Below are 19,822 nucleotides of genomic sequence, written 5' to 3' on the forward strand. Positions count from 1 at the left end.
ATTTAGGTCTATATAAGTAAACATTGATTGATTGAAGAAGATTGTTTGAGGCCAATGAGAAGGAAAACTTGGAAAAGTGAGACTTGCTTGGAATATAGAATTGTGTTGAATTGAGAATGGAGGTGAGAGGAATTAAGAAGGAATGTCTTAATTGATTGATTGATTGATTGATTGATTGATTGATTGATTGATTGAACGTCCATCAGCATTCTAAAAAAAAGGCAGCCATGGACTTAATCTCATTGGAGCAGAGAGTAGGAAAAAGAGGCAAACATCTGGAATAAGATCAGTGAGTGGAGCAAGTAGGGATCAACTCTGTGGATTATTGTGCTTGATTTGTCTTGAGGTGTTTGTCAGTCATCAAGTTGATTGACAGCAGCTGAGTCTGATCCAGACTGATGGACTCATGGCGGCTAATGTAAGTCCAGTATTTATATGCATGTCATGTTTGGGATTCAAGCATTTGGCATAACTGGAATAGTGACTAAAGATGAGTGGAATAGTGACTAAAGATGAGTGGAATAGTGACTAAAGATGAGTGGAATAGTGACTAAAGATGAGTGGAATAGTGACTAAAGATGAGTGGAATAGTGATTAAAGATGAGTGGAATAGTGACTAAAGATGAGTGGAATAGTGACTAAAGATGAGTGGAATAGTGACTAAAGATGAGTGGAATAGTGACTAAAGATGAGTGGAATAGTGACTAAAGATGAGTGGAATAGTGACTAAAGATGAGTGGATTAGTGACTAAAGATGAGTGGAATAGTGACTACAGATGAGTGGAGTAGTGACTAAAGATGAGTAGAATAGTGACTAAAGATGAGTGGAATAGTGACTAAAGATGAGTGGAATAGTGACTAAAGATGAGTGGAATAGTGACTAAAGATGAGTGGAATAGTGACTAAAGATGAGTGGAATAGTGACTAAAGATGAGTGGAATAGTGACTAAAGATGAGTGGAATAGTGACTAAAGATGGGTGGAGTAGGGACTAAAGATGGGTGGAATAGGGACTAAAGATGAGTGGAATAGTGACTAAAGATGAGTGGAATAGTGACTAAAGATGACTGGAATAGTGACTAAAGATGAGTGGAAAAGGGACTAAAGATGGGTGGAATAATGACTAAAGACAAGTGGAATAGGGACTAAAGATGACTGGAATAGTGACTAAAGATGAGTGGAGTAGTGACTACAGATGAGTGGAATAGTGACTGAAGATGGGTGGAATAGTGACTAAAGATGAGTGGAATAGTGACTAAAGATGACTGGAATAGTGACTAAAGATGACTGGAATAGTGACTAAAGATGAGTGGAATAGTGACTAAAGATGAGTGGAGTAGTGACTAAAGATGAGTGGAATAGTGACTAAAGATGAGTGGAATAGTGACTAAAGATGACTGGAATAGTGACTAAAGATGAGTGGAATAGTGACGAAAGATGACTGGAATAGTGACTAAAGATGAGTGGAATAGTGACTAAAGATGAGTGGAATAGTGACTAAAGATGAGTGGAATAGTGACTAAAGATGACTGGAATAGTGACTAAAGATGAGTGGAATAGTGACTAAAGATGAGTGGAGTAGTGACTAAAGATGACTGGAATAGTGACTAAAGATGAGTGGAATAGTGACTAAAGATGAGTGGAATAGTGACTAAAGATGAGTGGAATAGGGACTAAAGATGAGTGGATTAGTGACTAAAGATGAGTGGAATAGTGACTAAAGATGACTGGAATAGTGACTAAAGATGAGTGGAATAGTGACTAAAGATGAGTGGAATAGTGACTAAAGATGAGTGGAATAGTGACTAAAGATGAGTGGAATAGTGACTAAAGATGAGTGGAATAGTGACTAAAGATGAGTGGAATAGTGACTAAAGAAGAGTGGAATAGTGACTAAAGATGACTGGAATAGGGACTAAAGATGAGTGGATTAGTGACTAAAGATGAGTGAAATAGGGACTAAAGATGACTGGAATAGTGACTAAAGATGAGTGGAAGAGTGACTAAAGATGAGTGGAATAGTGACTAAAGATGACTGGAATAGTGACTAAAGATGAGTGGAATAGTGACTAAAGATGAGTGGAATAGGGACTAAAGATGAGTGGAATAGTGACTAAAGATGACTGGAATAGTAACTAAAGATGGGTGGAATAGTGAATACAGATGAGTGGAATAGTGACTAAAGATGAGTGGAGTAGTGACTACAGATGAGTGGAATAGTGACTAAAGATGAGTGGAATAGTGACTAAAGATGACTGGAATAGGGACTAAAGATGAGTGGAATAGTGACTAAAGATGAGTGGAAGAGTGACTAAAGATGACTGGAGTAGTGACTAATGATGAGTGGAATAGTGACTAAAGATGAGTGGAATAGTGACTAAAGATGACTGGAATAGTGACTAAAGATGAGTGGAATAGTGACTAAAGATGACTGGAATAGGGACTAAAGATGAGTGGAATAGTGACTACAGATGAGTAGAATAGTGACTAAAGATGAGTGGAATAGTGACTAAAGATGAGTGGAATAGTGACTACAGATGAGTGGAGTAGTGACTACAGATGAGTGGAAAAGTGACTAAAGATGAGTGGAATAGTGACTAAAGATGAGTGGAATAGGGACTAAAGATGACTGGAATAGTGACTAAAGATGGGTGGATTAGTGACTAAAGATGAGTGGAATAGTGACTAAAGATGAGTGGAATAGTGACTAAAGATGAGTGGAGTAGTGACTAAAGATGAGTGGAATAGTGACTAAAGATGACTGGAATAGTAACTAAAGATGAGTGGAATAGTGATTAAAGATGAGTGGAATAGTGACTAAGGATGAGTGGAATAGTGACTAAAGATGACTGGAATAGTGACTAAAGATGACTGGAATAGTGACTAAAGATGAGTGGAATAGTGACTAAAGATGAGTGGAATAGGGACTAAAGATGAGTGGAATAGTGACTAAAGATGACTGGAATAGTAACTAAAGATGGGTGGAATAGTGAATACAGATGAGTGGAATAGTGACTAAAGATGAGTGGAGTAGTGACTACAGATGAGTGGAATAGTGACTAAAGATGAGTGGAATAGTGACTAAAGATGACTGGAATAGGGACTAAAGATGAGTGGAATAGTGAGTAAAGATGAGTGGAAGAGTGACTAAAGATGACTGGAGTAGTGACTAATGATGAGTGGAATAGTGACTAAAGATGAGTGGAATAGTGACTAAAGATGACTGGAATAGTGACTAAAGATGAGTGGAATAGTGACTAAAGATGACTGGAATAGGGACTAAAGATGAGTGGAATAGTGACTACAGATGAGTAGAATAGTGACTAAAGATGAGTGGAATAGTGACTAAAGATGAGTGGAATAGTGACTACAGATGAGTGGAGTAGTGACTACAGATGAGTGGAAAAGTGACTAAAGATGAGTGGAATAGTGACTAAAGATGAGTGGAATAGGGACTAAAGATGACTGGAATAGTGACTAAAGATGGGTGGATTAGTGACTAAAGATGAGTGGAATAGTGACTAAAGATGAGTGGAATAGTGACTAAAGATGAGTGGAGTAGTGACTAAAGATGAGTGGAATAGTGACTAAAGATGACTGGAATAGTAACTAAAGATGAGTAGAATAGTGATTAAAGATGAGTGGAATAGTGACTAAGGATGAGTGGAATAGTGACTAAAGATGACTGGAATAGTGACTAAAGATGACTGGAATAGTGACTGAAGATGACTGGAATAGTGACTGAAGATGGGTGGAATAGTGACTAAAGATGAGTGGAATAGTGACTAAAGATGACTGGAATAGTGACTAAAGATGAGTGGAGTAGTGACTAAAGATGAGTGGAATAGTGACTAAAGATGAGTGGAATAGTGACTAAAGATGACAGGAGTAGTGACTAAAGATGAGTGGAATAGGGACTAAAGATGACTGGAATAGTGACTGAAGATGAGTGGAATAGGGACTAAAGATGAGTGGAATAGTGACTAAAGATGAGTGGAATAGGGACTAAAGATGACTGGAATAGTGACTGAAGATGAGTGGAATAGGGACTAAAGATGAGTGGAATAGTGACTAAAGATGAGTGGAATAGTGACTGAAGATGACTGGAATAGTGACTGAAGATGAGTGGAATAGTGACTAAAGATGAGTGGAATAGTGACTAAAGATGACTGGAATAGTGACTGAAGATGAGTGGAATAGGGACTAAAGATGAGTGGAATAGTGACTAAAGATGAGTGGAATAGTGACTGAAGATGAGTGGAATAGTGACTAAAGATGACTGGAATAGTGACTGAAGATGAGTGGAATAGTGACTAAAGATGAGTGGAATAGTGACTAAAGATGAGTGGAATAGGGACTAAAGATGACTGGAATAGTGACTGAAGATGAGTGGAATAGGGACTAAAGATGAGTGGAATCGTGACTAAAGATGAGTGGAATAGTGACTAAAGATGACTGGAATAGTGACTAAAGATGAGTGGAATAGTGACTAAAGATGGGTGGAATAGTGACTAAAGATGGGTGGAATAGTGACTAAAGATGGGTGGAATATTGACTAAAGATGAGTGGAATAGTGACTAAAGATGAGTGGAATAGTGACTAAAGATGAGTGGAATAGGGACTAAAGATGAGTGGAGTAGTGACTACAGATGAGTGGAATAGTGACTAAAGATGACTGGAATAGTGACTAAAGATGAGTGGAAGAGTGACTAAAGATGAGTGGAATAGTGACTAAAGATGACTGGAATAGTGACTACAGATGAGTGGAATAGTGACTAAAGATGAGTGGAAAGGGACTAAAGATGAGTGGAATAGTGACTAAAGATGAGTGGAATAGGGACTAAAGATGAGTGGAATAGTAACTAAAGATGAGTGGAATAGTGACTACAGATGAGTGGAGTAGTGACTAAAGATGACTGGAATAGTGACTAAAGATGAGTGGAATGGTGACTACAGATGAGTGGAGTAGTGACTACAGATGAGTGGAATAGTGACTAAAGATGAGTGGAATAGTGACTAAAGATGAGTGGAATAGGGACTAAAGATGAGTGGAATAGTGACTACAGATGAGTGGAGTAGTGACTACAGATGAGTGGAATAGTGACTACAGATGAGTGGAGTAGTGACTACAGATGAGTGGAATAGTGACTAAAGATGAGTGGAATAGTGACTACAGATGAGTGGAATAGGGACTAAAGATGAGTGGAATAGTGACTACAGATGAGTGGAGTAGTGACTACAGATGAGTGGAATAGTGACTAAAGATGAGTGGAATAGTGACTAAAGATGAGTGGAATAGTGACTAAAGATGAGTGGAATGGGGACTAAAGATGAGTGGAATAGTGACTAAAGATGAGTGGAATAGTGACTAAAGATGAGTGGAATAGTGACTAAAGATGAGTGGAATAGTGACTACAGATGAGTGGAATAGTGACTAAAGATGAGTGGAATAGTGACTAAAGATGAGTGGAATAGTGACTAAAGATGAGTGGAATAGTGACTAAAGATGAGTGGAATAGGGACTAAAGATGAGTGGAATAGTGACTAAAGATGAGTGGAATAGTGACTAAAGATGAGTGGAATAGTGACTAAAGATGAGTGGAATAGTGACTAAAGATGAGTGGAATAGGGACTAAAGATGAGTGGAATAGTGACTAAAGATGAGTGGAATAGTGATTAAAGATGAGTGGAATAGGGACTAAAGATGACTGGAATAGTGTCTAAAGATGGGTGGAATAGTGACTAAAGATGAGTGGAATAGTGACTAAAGATTACTGGAATAGTGACTAAAGATGACTGGAATAGTGACTAAAGATGACTGGAATAGTGACTAAAGATGACTGGAATAGTGACTAAAGAGGTGATTCTTCCAGTCTGCTCATGTTGTTAGTGGTTGCTAATAGAAGCTGTTGTTGACTATTCCTTCCTAGTAGTTCTCTTTGGTTGACTGACAGACTATTCCCTCCTAGTCGTTGTGACTGACAGACTATTCCCTCCTAGTCGTTGTGACTGACAGACTATTCCCTCCTAGTCGTTGTGACTGACATAGATAGTCAGTAGGCAGCATTCTGCAGGCACACTTCCACTTTAGGATCCATGTCCACATTTGTGGTCCAATTCCATCTTTTCATGTGGTCGGTGGTTGACATGTTGAACAAAAGTGTTTTCTAATGTGAATGCAAAGTGACTCCCCTGCATGCCTACCAAGAAAATAAAAGCATGAGGATGATCACTAAGACAATAAAAGCATGAGGATGATCACTAAGACAATAAAAGCACGAGGATGATCACTAAGACAATAAAAGCATGAGGATGATCACTAAGACAATAAAAGCATGATGATGCTCACTAAGACAATAAAAGCATGATGATGCTCACTAAGACAATAAAAGCATGATGATGCTCACTAAGACAATAAAAGCACGAGGATGATCACTAAGACAATAAAAGCATGAGGTTGATCACTAAGACAATAAAAGCATGAGGATGCTCACTAAGACAATAAAAGCACGATGATGCTCACTAAGACAATAAAAGCACGAGGATGATCACTAAGACAATAAAAGCATGAGGATGCTCACTAAGACACTAAAAGCACAAGGATGATCACTAAGACAATAAAAGCATGAGGATGATCACTAAGACAATAAAAGCATGAGGATGATCACTAAGACAATAAAAGCATGAGGATGATCACTAAGACAATAAAAGCATGAGGATGATCACAAAGACAATAAAAGCATGAGGATGATCACTAAGACAATAAAAGCATGAGGATGCTCACTAAGACAATAAAAGCACGAGGATGCTCACTAAGACAATAAAAGCATGAGGATGATCACTAAGACAATAAAAGCATGAGGATGCTCACTAAGACAATAAAAGCATGAGGATGATCACTAAGACAATAAAAGCATGAGGATGCTCACTAAGACAATAAAAGCATGAGGATGCTCACTAAGACAATAAAAGCATGAGGATGATCACTAAGACAATAAAAGCATGAGGATGATCACTAAGACAATAAAAGCATGAGGATGCTCACTAAGACAATAAAAGCATGAGGATGCTCACTAAGACACTAAAAGCACAAGGATGATCACTAAGACAATAAAAGCATGAGGATGATCACTAAGACAATAAAAGCATGAGGAAGATGACTAAGACAATAAAAGCATGAGGATGATCACTAAGACAATAAAAGCATGAGGATGATCACTAAGACAATAAAAGCATGAGGATGATCACTAAGACAATAAAAGCACGAGGATGCTCACTAAGACAATAAAAGCATGAGGATGATCACTAAGACAATAAAAGCATGAGGATGCTCACTAAGACAATAAAAGCATGAGGATGCTCACTAAGACAATAAAAGCATGAGGATGATCACTAAGACAATAAAAGCATGAGGATGATCACTAAGACAATAAAAGCATGAGGATGCTCACTAAGACAATAAAAGCATGAGGATGATCACTAAGACAATAAAAGCATGAGGATGATCACTAAGACAATAAAAGCATGAGGATGATGACTAAGACAATAAAAGCATGAGGATGATCACTAAGACAATAAAAGCATGAGGATGCTCACTAAGACAATAAAAGCATGAGGATGATCACTAAGACAATAAAAGCACGAGGATGATCACTAAGACAATAAAAGCATGAGGATGCTCACTAAGACAATAAAAGCATGAGGATGCTCACTAAGATAATAAAAGCACGAGGATGATCACTAAGACAATAAAAGCATGATGATGCTCACTAAGACAATAAAAGCATGAGGATGATCACTAAGACAATAAAAGCATGAGGATGATCACTAAGACAATAAAAGCATGAGGATGCTCACTAAGACAATAAAAGCATGAGGATGATCACTAAGACAATAAAAGTATGAGGATGCTCACTAAGACAATAAAAGCATGAGGATGATCACTAAGACAATAAAAGCATGAGGATGATCACTAAGACAATAAAAGCACAAGGATGATCACTAAGACAATAAAAGCATGAGGATGATCACTAAGACAATAAAAGCATGAGGATGATGACTAAGACAATAAAAGCATGAGGATGATCACTTAGACAATAAAAGCATGAGGATGCTCACTAAGAGGTTTGAGGTCTAGATGTGGAAAATGAAATGAGCTGGACTTCCTCTTCATGTCTCATCCATCTTAATCCTTCACTCCTTCACTCCTCTTCCTCTCTGATTCATCTTCTCTTCCTCCCTTCTTGTTTTGCACATTCTTGTGTGGCAGAAAGATGTCTTTGTTTCTTACTTCTGCTCTTCTGCTCACTTCAACCCCTCACACTCCATCAAGTACTTGGAGGGGCTTTAACAGACCCTCACTGTTCACCCCCTCTCACACACACACACACACACACACACACACACACACACACACACACACACACACACACACACACACACACACACACACACACACACACACACACACACGCACACACACACACGCACACACACACACACAGAGTGTAAGAGGACTACTTATGTGATGTAGTACAAGTAGTAGTATAAGTAGTACAAGTAGTAGTACAAGTAGTACAAGTAGTAGTACAAGTAGTAGTACAAGTAGTAGTATAAGTAGTACAAGTAGTAGTACAAGTAGTAGTATAAGTAGTACAAGTAGTAGTACAAGTAGTGCAAGTAGTAGTACAAGTAGTAGTATAAGTAGTACAAGTAGTAGTACAAGTAGTAGTACAAGTAGTAGTATAAATAGTACAAGTAGTAGTACAAGTAGTGCAAGTAGTAGTACAAGTAGTAGTATAAGTAGTACAAGTAGTAGTACAAGTAGTAGTACAAGTAGTGCAAGTAGTAGTACAAGTAGTAGTACAAGTAGTGCAAGTAGTAGTACAAGTAGTAGTATAAGTAGTGCAAGTAGTAGTACAAGTAGTAGTATAAGTAGTACAAGTAGTAGTACAAGTAGTAGTATAAGTAGTACAAGTAGTATAAGTAGTAGTACAAGTAGTACAACTAGTAGTACAAGTAGTAGTACAAGTAGTAGCACAAGTAGTACAACTAGTAGTACAAGTAGTAGTACAAGTAGTAGTACAATTAGTAGTACAAGTAGTAGTACAAGTGGTAGTACAAGTAGTAGTATAAGTAGTACAAGTAGTAGTACAAGTAGTAGTATAAGTAGTACAAGTAGTAGTACAAGTAGTACAACTAGTAGTACAAGTAGTAGTACAAGTAGTAGCACAAGTAGTACAAGTAGTAGTACAAGTGGTAGTACAAGTAGTAGTACAAGTAGTAGTATAAGTAGTACAAGTAGTAGTACAAGTAGTAGTACAAGTATTACAAGTAGTAGTACAAGTGGTAGTACAAGTAGTAGTACACGTAGTAGTACAAGTAGTAGTACACGTAGTAGTATAAGTAGTACAAGTAGTAGTATAAGTAGTGCAAGTAGTAGCACAAGTAGTAGTATAAGTAGTACAAGTAGTAGTACAAGTAGTACAAGAAGTAGTGCAAGTAGTAGTGCAAGTAGTAGTACAAGTAGTAGTACACGTAGTAGTATAAGTAGTACAAATAGTAGTATAAGTAGTGCAAGTAGTAGCACAAGTAGTAGTATAAGTAGTACAAGTAGTAGTACAAGTAGTACAAGAAGTAGTGCAAGTAGTAGTATAAGTAGTACAAGTAGTAGTACAAGTAGTACAAGAAGTAGTGCAAGTAGTAGTACAAGTAGTAGTACAAGTAGTAGTACACGTAGTAGTATAAGTAGTACAAGTAGTAGTATAAGTAGTGCAAGTAGTAGTACAAGTAGTAGTATAAGTAGTACAAGTAGTAGTATAAGTAGTACAAGTAGTAGTATAAGTAGTACAAGTAGTACAAGTAGTAGTACAAGTAGTAGTACAAGTAGTAGTATAAGTAGTACAAGTAGTACAAGTAGTAGTACAAGTAGTAGTACAAGTAGTAGTACAAGTAGTACAAGTAGTAGTACAAGTAGTAGTACAAGTAGTAGTACAAGTAGTAGTATAAGTAGTACAAGTAGTACAAGTAGTAGTACAAGTAGTAGTGCAAGTAGTAGTACAAGTGGTAGTATAAGTAGTACAAGTAGTAGTACAAGTAGTAGTACAAGTAGTAGTACAAGTAGTAGTACAAGTAGTAGTAGTGACATAGATGGTCCATTCAGGAGGAGAGAACAAACACTTCAGTGACAAACACAAGACTTTTTATTCTCTGCTGGTTAACATCTCTGACCAACTTCCCACTCTGGTCCACTCTAGTCCACTATGGTCCACTATGGTCCACTCTAGTCCACTATGGTCCACTCTGGTCCTCTGTAGTCCTTGTACTACTTCCCACTATGGTCCACGATGGTCCACTCTGGTCCACTCTTGTCCTCTGTAGTCCTTGTACTACTTCCCACTAAGGTCCCCTCTGGTCCTTGTACTACTTCCCACTATGGTCCATTCAGGTCCACTCTGGTCCACAATGGTCCACTCTGATCCTTGTACTGTGTTACTAAATATTCTTTTTGATCATACAATCATTTTGTTTGCAAATGAGCTGCTGTCCAGTTGTTGCATCTTGTTTTATTGTGACATCTCAAGTCCATGGTGTGTGTTGTTGTTGTTGCGCTCTACAATGTGTTACTACTGTAAGGATTGTACTTATTACACAGCGGCTGTTTGATTGTAACGTGGTTGTAGATGTCATGAACACATTTGGAGGCGTTGAAATGGCCATGTAAAATCACTGATGCTAATCAGTAGCAAGTCAATAGCAAAGCCAATGTATATTAGCAACAAGCTAATGTGGAGCCGTATTTAACTTACATCGGAGCGTTTTTTGGAGTCACTTTCTTTCTTGGCATGAAACATTGCAAAATTAGATCGGCTGAGATTGTTCTCAGTGCTGCTGGAGTGATCGACAAGAGTCGGGGATCGGGCGTGACGTCACGCACAAGACGATACCGAAGCGTGGCACGCTCACATTTTACGTGAATCGCCGGGATTCAGCTGCTGCCAACAAAGTAGCAGATTGGCTGCAGACCAAGGAGATGTTTGCTTCTACTATTTCAAGCCTCTATATTTTTTTAGAATAATTAACTTTATGCTTAAGGGCCGTTACTATATAGCAGGTTTTGGCTAAGAGAGCCAAAAAGCCAAATATTTTAAAATATATTTCCGTAAGAGCCATATAATGTTTTTTTTAACACAACTAAACACGTGCATTTTTAAGTAAGACCAACATTTCTAGAGTATAATAGGTCTCTTATTCTTTGTAATAACTTGGTTATTCTGAAGCTAACTGTGGAGGGGGCGTGGCCTGCGGGCTTGCAGCGAACTGGACCGGCTTCGAAATCAGCGACAGGTGCGTAGAAGGCCCACCTGGGCCTTTTTATCTAATCACCTGTCGCTCTGTTATAAGCAGCGGCCAGGAGGGGAGACGGGGTTGGGGCTGGAAATAAAATTGCTGGAAAGCAACTGAGAGACTCATTGAAGAATAAAACAATATTGTAACCCTGAAACAGGCTCTCATGTCGGTGCTTGGTGGTCTGAAGAACCCCCAGTAGGGCAAGCCCCACACTAACCAATAATAAATAAATAACTTCTTACCATTAACGCAACTTCTTGAACAGGTGCGGTAGAAAACGGATGGATTAAAAATGCATAAGAATGTTTTATATTTTTAACACTGTGATTACAAGTGGAATTAAAGCTGCAAGCAGCGTTGGTCGGGTCCGCCTTTGGCCGCTGCCGCCGCTACTTAAGCCCTGGTCTAAGTCAGACCAACATAGAGGTTTTTATTTCATGTCTCTACGACATTTCTAACAGAAGTTACATGCAGTTTTGTCTGGGTTTTTTCCTAGGGGGCGCTAAGCGCAATTTAGATTTTTGGGGTTTGGTTTTTTGTTAGATGGCAGTTTTTGCCAGTCCTGATGTGTGTGCAAAATTTGGTGAGTTTTGAAGCATGTTAAGGGGGTGAAATTACAGATCGGCGATTCTGGATGTTGTTGATAAATGGCTTTCGGTCTGCATAACAGAGCTTTAACTTGCACTTTGAAGCATTTTAAGGGGGTCGAATATCAGTTCAAAGAGGCAAAAAATGCATTTTTTGCATAAGAATGTTTTATATTTTTAACACTGTGATTACAAGTGGAATTATTCATTACTTATCGTTTTAAGCAACGTCAGCTCAGATTTACAAAATAAGAGTCTCGGAAAGCTGAGGGATCGCTTGTGCACGCCAGTTTTCCGAGACTCTGTATTTAGTTAGCGCAGGCAGCATGAAGCAGGGCTTTTATTGTGAAGATAGGAAATGTGCAGTCGGCCTTTAGAGTTTTGACGGAAGGTACGGCGCGAGAGTCTGTTGAAATAAAAAGTGTTTCTCGCCTTCCTCTCGGTCATATTTTCATAATAATGATCTTGCAGCAGCCAGCGTCATCTCACAAGACCCTCCGGTACCGTGAATGTCATTTAAGTGACGTCTTGGTGAAGATTGATGATCACTCATTTTTAGGTCTCCATCCATCCATCATCCATCCATCATCTTCCGCTTATCCGAGGTCGGGTCGCGGGGGCAACAGCCTAAGCAGGGAAACCCAGACTTCCCTCTCCCCAGCCACTTCGTCTAGCTCTTCCCGGGGGATCCCGAGGCGTTCCCAGGCCAGCCGGGAGACATAGTCTTCCCAACGTGTCCTGGGTCTTCCCCGTGGCCTCCTACTGGTTGGACGTGCCCTAAACACCTCCCTAGGGAGGCGTTCGGGTGGCATCCTGACCAGATGCCCGAACCACCTCATCTGGCTCCTCTCCATGTGGAGGAGCAGCGGCTTTACGTTGACTTCCTCCCGGATGGCAGAGCTTCTCACCCTATCTCTAAGGGAGAGACCCAAACTCATTTGGGCCGCTTGTACCCGTGATCTTATCCTTTCGGTCATGACCCAAAGTTCATGACCATAGGTGAGGATGGGAACGTAGATCGACCGGTAAATTGAGAGCTTTGCCTTCCGGCTCAGCTCCTTCTTCACCACAACGGATCGGTACAACGTCCGCATTACTGAAGACGCCGCACCGATCCGCCTGTCGATCTCACGATCCACTCTTCCCCCACTCGTGAACAAGACTCCTAGGTACTTGAACTCCTCCATTTGGGGCAGGGTCTCCTCCCCAACCCGGTCTATTTTTTTTAAAAGCCTGGCTGGAGATCGACTGACACACCCGTAATGGGCACCCCTGCTATAATATATGTAGTAAGCAAAGTGTCCCATGTATTAGATGTCCTGTGAGGTTCCACCAGTAATTTGGCTACTCTGTTCCCCGTGGTAGGAATCCTTTGAAGTTTCTCACAGGAAGTAGTGTTGTAAAGGTGGTATTGGGAGATACTGAAAACATCAGTGATTCATTGTAGGCCCATGAGACTATCCATGGGACACAGGTTGTTATATTTGGATCTGGGTTTTAAGATCAGATCTATGGAACGGACAGCATAGTCCGTTGTTCTTGCCTTAGCATTTCCTATTCGTGGTTTAATGCAGTTGTACTTGTAATGTTCATGTACAGTTTTACTAAATCTATTACATTGTGTCCGTGGACGTTTTGTTTCTTCCATACATTTCTTTGGTCTGTTTTTAATTGTTGCATTTTTCCTTTCTACTAGTCCAGCGCTTCATGGATGATAAGCACAGTGTATCCTTTCGGTCATGACCCAAAGCTCATGACCATAGGTGAGGATGGGAATGTAGATCGACCGGTAAATTGAGAGCTTTGCAATCCGGCTCAGCTCCTTCTTCACCACAACGGATCGGTACAACGTCCGCATTACTGAAGACGCCGCAGTCGATCTCACGATCCACTCTTCCCCCACTCGTGAACAAGACTCCTAGGTACTTGAACTCCTCCACTTGGGGCAGGGTCTCCTCCCCAACCCGGAGATGGCATTCCACCCTTTTCCGGGCGAGAACCATGGACTCGGACTTGGAGGTGCTGATTCACACTCGGCTGAGTCACGGTTGTAAGCGTACCATTTGATGATGTATATAAATGGTTCAAAGTAACAATAATTGGTTCCTCCTGTGGCTGTTAAATTGGTTACTCATGACAAAAATGTGTAATTGAGGTAATCAGCAAAACAACTCCTGAATGGGATTCAATCAATCAATCAATCAATCAATCAATGTTTATTTATATAGCCCCAAATCACAAATGTCTCAAAGGACTGCACAAATCATTACGACTACAACATCCTCGGAAGAACCCACAAAAGGGCAAGGAAAACTCACACCCAGTGGGCAGGGAGAATTCACATTCAGTGGGACGCCAGTGACAATGCTGACTATGAGAAACCTTGGAGAGGACCTCAGATGTGGGCAACCCCCCCCCCTCTAGGGGACCGAAAGCAATGGATGTCGAGCGGGTCTAACATGATACTGTGAAAGTTCAATCCATAGTGGCTCCAAGACAGCAGTGAGAGTCCCGTCCACAGGAAACCATCTCAAGCGGATCAGCAGCGTAGAGATGTCCCCAACCGATACAGGCGAGCGGTCCATCCTGGGTCCCGACGAGCGGTCCATCCTGGGTCTCGACTCTGGACAGTCAGTACTTCATCCATGGTCATCGGACCGGACCCCCTCCACAAGGGAGGGGGGGACATAGGAGAAAGAAAAGAAGCGGCAGATCAACTGGTCTAAAAAGGAGGTCTATTTAAAGGCTAGAGTATACAGATGAGTTTTAAGATGAGACTTAAATGCTTCTACTGAGGTAGCATCTCGAACTGTTACCGGGAGGGCATTCCAGAGTACTGGAGCCCGAACGGAAAACGCTCTATAGCCCGCAGACTTTTTTTGGGCTTTGGGAATCACTAATAAGCCGGAGTCTTTTGAACGCAGATTTCTTGCCGGGACATACGGTACAATACAATACATTGCACTACATGGGACAAAATCTACTCCGTAACCAAAGAAACAAAGCAGAAACCAATATTTTATAAACATGTGACCAAAGCGAAATGACACCTGCATTAACATGCTAGGCACTGGACAACAGTTCGATAGATAGTATTTTATTGGGAATCTTATCATCAGATAACTGCTTACGCATAGTAAATGTATCAATATTTGTACAAGAATTGTTAAAACGCCTGAACAGTTTGACACCTGAACATTGGAAAAGAACTACACGTGGAGATCCAACTTATATTGATGTGATAGGTGTCCCCGGAGGTGTACCTGACGAGTACAAAATGGTAAATCAAGTTGCAACTGGATTCGAATTATCCCTCTGCCGGTGGTGTACGATTAACAAGAATGTTGACAGAATAAACTACGTCCACGACAACGTACAGAGATTCGGAAATTGGACAAAGGCCGGACTTGAAGTCATCGCTGATGAACTCGCCGCAACCTCCCTTATGGCCTTTCAAAACCGTATAGCAATTACAAGTCGTTGGTATCATCAATTCTAGTATTTATGGCTGTATTTGCAGCAATACTGACGTTGTGTGGATGTTGTCGTATTCCCTGTCCGCGTTCTCTGCTTAACCGTCTGATCACCACAGCGATTGGCCCAGCAGATGATAGAATTGTTCAGATGCACCTTCTGGCGGGCAACAAAGAAGATGAATCTGATGACGAGGATACCTGCCTAGAGGGTGTTCCTGATCTGTTTTCAGACCCTGGTGACTATATGAATAGAACAAATATAAAAATATGATGATGTTGAACATAACTTGGCCCTAAAGAACTGGGGATAAGAAGAGTCTGGGGAAGTTAAGTGATAAGTAGGAGGGAAATGTAAGAACAATTATGTATATGTTATCATCATAACTTTGTGCTTTACGGCCGTTACTATAAAGTATTGTCAATTTATGCTGAAGTGGTCTTTCTGTGTATGTGCAGAGCTAGCCTTTCTTTCTATGAGTTTTCTGTCCAGATTCTGCCTGCTGACTGCCAAGGCCAAACATTGTGTTCTGGGACAAGAACATGCACAGAATGGGCGATAGCACCAAGTGTCAACATATTTGCATTTTTGAATGATCATATCTTGTGTCCCCCATTTCCCTCAGTCACAATGATGTAATAGGGATGTTTGGATCTGTAACTAGAGTACAGCCAAAACACTTGTCTCCTCATGAGCCCTATTTAACACTGTCTCTGCTTGGTTATTTGCTTCTTGTCTGATTAATAGATGTCATGAGTGTTTGAACCTGGCAATATTCGACACCCAACATCATCCGTGCGGGGCAGCTGCGCAGCAAAAAAGCTGCAATACAAATAATAATACAAATAAAAACCAAAGTGGTGCTTTAGTTGGGTAACTAGCAGGGGTGTGACTCTTTGGACACCAAACCATTCCATCACATTCCCATTCCTATGCCGATCATTCCTCTCACTGGGAGGGAAATAGAAATAGTGTTGGCTTCAGTGGGAGGGAAATAGAAATAGTGTCAGCTTCAGTGGGAGGGAAAGGAAGTCAAGTTGCCAGGAGGTATTGCAGGAATTCAGGAGGAAAAAGACAAACAGCAGCAAATGAAGGCGGCCAAACAGACAAGGACCAGAATCCACGTCCTGACCCCCACTCAGAAAATGCCCCACCACCTCCTGACTTGTCGTTACCGGCCGTTACCATGGCAACCACCTTGATAATGGTCACTTGAAAAATGTATGAATTATTTTAGCACTTTTTGGATTCTTGAGAATTGTATTTGGTTTTTGGTTTTAAAAAGAGTATTTGTTCAAAACCAATGTTGTTAGGGATTATTGAGCCAATTACCTCACATCAAAATATTCCACTTTAAAATATTTGTGGTGCAAAAATGTTGCATACTTTTCTCTTTCCTCTGGCAAAAATGGCAAAGAAGAAAAAGGGGAAAAAAAAGATGAAATAAATCAAAAACAAACATAAGAAGAAAAAAGTAAGACTTTTACAAATTGTGACCATTTGGATCCCCAAGAAATTTGGTGGGATATTTAGTTTCATCTCTTCAAAAATAAGAATGAATGAAATTCAACGTTTTGAACTACTTTAGCCTCCAATTATGCTCCAATATTCCACTTTGAACATTAGTTGGAGGGAAAATATTGCATATTTGTTCCATAAGAAAACAAGGTTTCTTTAATAAAAAAAAAGGGCATTGAACATTAAAAATAAATGAAAAACAACTTTTATTACAGATAAATTTGAGGCCTTGCAAGTAAAAGGAGGTTCAAACTAAGTATTGGCTTTGAGATGACTTATATTAAAATGAGAAATAAAAAATGACAAATATCTAAATGACAAATATTAAAGCCTATCTTGCCGATTGTATTGTACCATATGTCCCGGCAAGAAATCTGCGTTCAAAAGACTCCGGCTTATTAGTGATTCCTAGAGCCCCAAAAAAAGTCTGCGGGCTATAGAGCGTTTTCCGTTCGGGCTCCAGTACATATATACCTATACTGTATATACCTTTATATACATATATGCATACATATATACCTATACTGTATATACCTTTATATACATATATGCATACATATATACCTATACTGTATATACCTTTATATACATATATACATACATATATACCTATACTGGCTCAAGAGCACTGGCTTCCTGTGCACTTAAGATGTTACTTTAAGGTTTTACTACTTACGTATAAAATACTACACGGTCTAGCTCCATCCTATCTTGCCGATTGTATTGTACCATATGTCCCGGCAAGAAATCTGCCTTCAAAGGACTCCGGCTTATTAGTGATTCCTAGAGCCCAAAAAAAGTCTGCGGGCTATAGAGCGTTTTCCGTTCGGGCTCCAGTACTCTGGAATGCCCTCCCGGTAACAGTTCGAGATGCTACCTCAGTAGAAGCATTTAAGTCTCACCTCTGTATACTCTAGCCTTTAAATAGACCTCCTTTTTAGACCAGTTGATCTGCCGCTTCTTTTCTTTCTCCTATGTTCCCCCCTCCCTTGTGGAGGGGGTCCGGTCCGAAGACCATGGATGAAGTACTGGCTGTCCAGAGTCGAGACCCAGGATGGACCGCTCGCCTGTGTATCGATTGGGGACATCTTTACGCTGCTGATCCGCCTCCGCTTGAGATGGTTTCCTGTGGACGGGACTCTCGCTGCTGTCTTGGATCCGCTTTGAACTGAACTCTCGCGGCTGTGTTGGAGCCACTATGGATTGAACTTTGACAGCATCATGTTAGACCCGCTCGACATCCATTGCTTTCGGCCCCCATCTGAGGTCCTCTCCAAGGTTTCTCATAGTCAGCATTGTCACTGGCGTCCCACTGGATGTGAATTCTCCCTGCCCACTGGGTGTGAGTTTTCCTTGCCCTTTTGCGGGTTCTTCCGAGGATGTTGTAGTCGTAATGATTTGTGCAGCCCTTTGAGACATTTGTGATTTGGGGCTATATAAATAAACATTGATTGATTGATTGATTGAAAATGACAAATATTAAAATGACACCAATGGCCACAACACCCAGCAATATGTTCAGAGGAGAAAAGATGAGGCTTTTAATCCCAGAAACAGCATTCCTACCGTCAAGCATGGTGGTGGTAGTATCATGCTCTGGGCCTGTTTTGCTGCTTTAAATAGGACAATGAAAACGGAGGATTTCCCCCAAATTGTTCAGGACAAGCTAAAGTCCTCAGGGTCTTGGGCGCAGTTGGGTGTTCCATCAGGACAATGACCCCGAACACGCCTCAAAAGTTGGTAAAGGAATGGCTAAATCAAGGCTAGGTTTTAGAAAATTCGGACTTAAAGGTGTGGACAATGCCGAAGAAACAAGTCCATGTCAGAAAAGCAACACATTTAGTTGAACTGCAGCGATTTTATGGTGAAAAATGTTAGCAGAAGCTTGTGGATGGCTACCAGAAGCACCTTATTGCAGGTAAAAGCAAACTTCATGAATGTGTTTTTTTTGTGAGCAACAACTATGTTTTCCAATCACAAGAAAATAAGAAATGATTGGAAAGTCAAGACAGCCATGACATCATCTTCTGTACACCTGTACCTCTACTTTTGACCAGCACTGTACTGTATGTCAGCTCATGATTGTATACTTACATGGCACTGCATCACACACACACACACACACACACACACACACAGAGAGAACTACACAATGATGCTCGCTCACCTCTGCAGGTGTTCTCTCTCCCGTCTTTCTGCTGCCTCTTCTTCGTCAGGCGTGAACACTGCAGCGACACATAAAACACGCCCGTCTCCTTCCTCTTCCCCCCCTCCTCCTCCTCCTGCTCCTCCTCTCCTCCGCGCTGTCATTGGCCGCCTGGCCCGGATGACATCACTCTCCCTGCCCCTCCCCCTCCCCCTATTTGACCTCTCCATCCCCGTCTGCTGGCTGGAGATGGGAAGTGTCTCCGATTCTTGAAGATGTCGCAACACAACAGAATTCTTCTCATTCGTGAGGTTTCAAGAGTCAATTTCGACGTGTGTTGCTCTACATGCCAGGACAGCTTTATTTCTACAACACAATTGCTAAAGAAGGCAAATAAAAGTCAAATGAAATTAAATATAATCATTAAAAAAACAAAGATATCCTTATGAGGGAAGTCTTGTCTTGGTTTTTGCTGTCTTGTGATTTACATGTTTTATTTTGAAAAGCAATTCCTCTTGTGTCACCAGTCTGACGTCATCCCTGACTCTTGATTGTTTCCACCTCTTTCCTGTTACCCTCATGTTCTATTTAAGCTCATGCCTCCTCTTGTCCTGTGCCAGGTCGTCTCGTGCTTACGTGTCTTTCTAGCATCCAATCCAATCCAATCCACTTTATTTATATAGCACATTTAAACAATAATAACGTTTCCAAAGTGCTGCACAGCCGTGTTAAAAACAATTGTAAAAAAA

The 19,822-nt window shown here is 40.5% G+C and overlaps 1 protein-coding gene across 2 annotated transcripts in view; it reads right to left on the reverse strand.

The window, feature by feature from the left end:
* LOC133554102 (neural cell adhesion molecule L1.1-like) overlaps nucleotides 1-19,197 on the reverse strand; it is a 123,090-nt gene extending 103,893 nt beyond the window's left edge. For both annotated transcript variants that reach the window (XM_061902506.1, XM_061902505.1), the window contains exon 1: nucleotides 19,095-19,197. The gene's annotated coding sequence lies outside the window, so the exon portion shown is untranslated. The remainder of the gene's footprint in view (nucleotides 1-19,094) is intronic.
* Nucleotides 19,198-19,822: the final 625 nt, after the last annotated feature.

This window comes from Nerophis ophidion, linkage group LG06 (genome assembly GCF_033978795.1).
Source record: "Nerophis ophidion isolate RoL-2023_Sa linkage group LG06, RoL_Noph_v1.0, whole genome shotgun sequence".
Taxonomy (NCBI): Eukaryota; Metazoa; Chordata; class Actinopteri; order Syngnathiformes; family Syngnathidae; genus Nerophis; species Nerophis ophidion.